We start from the raw sequence: 3,308 nt of genomic DNA on the forward strand, positions 1-3,308 counted from the left end.
CTGTCTATCTGTCTGTCTGTCTGTCTGTCTGTCTGTCTGCCTAGCTGTCTGTGCACACCAAGGAGGTTATTTGTTTGTTGTAAGGTCCCTTGGTGCACACACACTCTTCCCTTATTTTGCTCATTTCGCCTCTCGGGGTCTCTCTGCTTCACAGAATTCTACACTTAGTGTAGAATTCTGTGCTCTGCTTACACCTGTATCCACCACGTTTCCCCCCCAAGACTACGCCTCCCTACCTGAAGACAATACATCCGAAAAAAGTCCGCAAAATTCACTCAATGCTTCAAATTTTGAGTGGCAAAAATTTTCGGCACGAGTGTTCTCGGACACTGTCAATAAATCAATATTAGGCCTATAATTACATGACCAATGTTAAATTCTTTATCGGTTAAAATAATTTTCTTACCACACAGCAATATGTCGACTGCGAACTAGCGACACAACGAAGATCGTCTTGGTTTTTCATTGGCTGATTTATCTTGCGCCAGTGTTGTGGTGTTTTCGAATAGCGAAGCGGAAGCGCTGTGCGTGCAGGCAGATGCAGTTCTGCGTGACGAATGACTGTAAATCAAAACAAGACGACCAAGACTAAAGCGATTCTGTTGTATGTGAAATATCAATTTAATACCGATTTGCATGTGTAGAAATCCCAACCTGTTTGGATTCCGGTCATGACACATAATTTCGTTGTTAATGTTTCGTTCAGCCATCAGCAGCTGATTGATGTTTGTGCCTAGGCCTAACCTTACTCTACTCTGTAGGCTAACCCCACCCGCACCCCGGTCCCACGGTCCTTTGAACACTCGTTCGTCTCAGAACTGGAGACGAGGCAAACGCCTCATACATCTAGTTGGGTTATACTGTAGTTGCTTCCTTAAAAAAAAGCAAAATGTGTGTAACTGTTCTTTTACATGGGGGTGTATAATTACAGTGAAAATAATTACTGAGTCATGTGATTATTTGATGTTGTCACATTGTGGCTGTGTTTTGAAGGTGATGTGATGAAGCAATTGAAATTGTGATTGCCTCGCCATCTGACCCTGGACAGATTTCAGGATCAGAGGAGTGACTGGCATGTGATGATGGCGGAAATGTTTCTGGGATAGTAGGATCTAGATCTAGATCTAAATATTTACTGTCCTAGAATCCAGTAGATCTAGATCTAGATATATCTAGAATCTAGATCTAGGTCTCTAGATCTAGATCTAGATCTAGATCTAACCGCTTTCGACTTTCGACATTTCTTTTGCGTTCTCTCAGACAGTGGTGGCCAACTGTTCTGTGTTCGTTCAGTTTGCAGTGGACTTAAAAACTTACTAAAAAAACCCAAAGTGGCTATTCATTAATTCATTTGGACTCGAGTCCGAACAGCCGCTGGAGGCTATTCGGATTCAAATGTCAAATTCCAGTGCGCGTGCGCAATCACTGGTTGTACCGTACTGTCGTACTTTTTTTTTTGTCTCCGGCGAGGTCTAGACTCGGGTACGAATAGTTTCCCGTTGCTATTCGGACTTTAAACTACTGGTAGGCTATTACACTGCGTTTCGGAACTACAAATACAAAAAGGGATCAAAACAAAAAAAATTAAAATTCATAATCAGTCCTTATAATTATAAGACAGCCCAAATGTCTCCTCTCCTTCCCCCCGACCCTCTCTTTCTCTCTTTCTCTCTCTCTCTCTCTCTCTCTCTCTCTTTCCCTTACATTTCCTTTTTTCCTCTCTCCATCTTACTTCCCCAGCCCCCCCCCCCCCAACCTTGATCCCTTTTTTATAAACGAAGTGTATACAGACCCGGTAACCGGGAACAAAGTCACGAAGTATACAGACCCGGTAGGGGAACTCTTTTGTGATTTCGGGGAGTTTCAGCCCCCAGACCCGGCCGGTAGAAATATAGTGTGTGTGTGTGTGAGAGAGAGAGAGAGAGAGGTGCTAGCAAAATGTAATGACATGCCCCAGTTTGCAGGAGGGAACGAGAGAAAGATAGAGTGTGAAATAGGTGGGGACAAAGGAAGACCGAGACAAACAAAGAAAAAGAGAAGGCGAGAGAGAAATAGAGAGGGTGACTGCTCGATTGAAATTATGACATTGTTCTTTTCCTCAAATTGCGTCTTGCGATTCCTCCAACTCCAAAACGGTGGAAAAACGATCGTTCATCGAAAAGACATCCGCAATCTTCATTTAGATCTAGCCGCGAAACTAGATCAAAGATTTTTGTCTGTCTGCCTAGATGTAGATCTAGACCTAGGCCACTGATCTAGAAGAACCTAGGTCTACCCTGAGCCAAGAGGGCGCAGAAACTCTCCGAAATCACAAAAGAGTTCCCCAACCGGGTCTGTATACTTTGTGACTTTGTTCCCGGTTACCGGGTCTGTATACACTCCCTTTAAAAAAATATAGATTCTAGATTCTATATCTGGCCCCCCAGGAAATCGCGGTCTTGCGGCCGCGTTTTCCGTCGAGTTCAACAATAAACCCGCGATTTTTTGCAATTTTCGCTATTTCTTGCAATTTTAGGCAAAATAACATCAACGCTTTAATTTTAACAGAATTTTAAATTCGAAATGGTGCAAGTACAGAGCCGATAGGCCTACGTAAATCATGGTTTCGGCCCAGCTCTAGTCTACTGGGCGTACTCTAAAAGCTATAACGGAAATTCCCCAGAATACATCATGTACAACACAAACTGAGATATATAAAGATCTGATGTTAACTGATGTAAGTGTAAGCGTGCGCGTGTAATAAGAAAGTAGGTGTGTGTGTGTGGTGTGCATATGTGTGTGTGTAAGATGTACGTGTGTGTGTGTATGTATGTGTGCGCGCATGCATGAATTTTGTTCGTACACGGGCACCTAGTCTCAGTATCTACGACCTACGGTAACCGGAATGAAAATAAATCAATGTTTGTCTTGTGCTGTCACTTGTTAAAAAAAAAAAGAAAGTCATACATGTACGTCTTGTCGGGCTCGCCATCGTGACCGGTCAGTGAATCTGGGCTTTTGCATCACATTGCTGGGGTTGAAGGCAACTTCGGATGACAAAAATTGAACTTGGAGTTCAGAACTGCCCGGTTACCGTGTATGTGAGACACTGAGACTACGTGCCCGGTTGCCGCTTATCGTGTACGTATACTGAGGCTAGGTGCCTGGTTACCATGTACGTAGACACTCCCTTAATTAATGTAAAACGCCTTAAGTTCACACGGGAGTGGTCGCTATAGAAATGATCTACATTATTATTACTATTAAATGGGGAAAAAATTTCTGTATTTTTACGGTTTGACTTAGAGTTAAAACAATACCATACTGGT

General features: G+C 43.0%; 1 protein-coding gene across 3 annotated transcripts in view; it reads left to right on the plus strand.

The window, feature by feature from the left end:
* Positions 1-500: 500 nt before the first annotated feature.
* The window catches only part of LOC101849286 (chromosome-associated kinesin KIF4A), a 41,624-nt gene continuing 38,816 nt past the window's right edge, over positions 501-3,308 (plus strand). For 2 of the 3 annotated variants that reach the window (XM_013081914.2, XM_005097277.3), the window contains exon 1: positions 501-604. The gene's annotated coding sequence lies outside the window, so the exon portion shown is untranslated. Of the gene's footprint in view, positions 605-969; positions 994-3,308 lie in introns of those variants that run through there. The other variant, XM_013081915.2, reaches the window with a different exon arrangement.

The sequence above is a fragment of the Aplysia californica genome, unplaced genomic scaffold, assembly GCF_000002075.1.
Source record: "Aplysia californica isolate F4 #8 unplaced genomic scaffold, AplCal3.0 scaffold00151, whole genome shotgun sequence".
NCBI lineage: Eukaryota > Metazoa > Mollusca > Gastropoda > Aplysiida > Aplysiidae > Aplysia > Aplysia californica.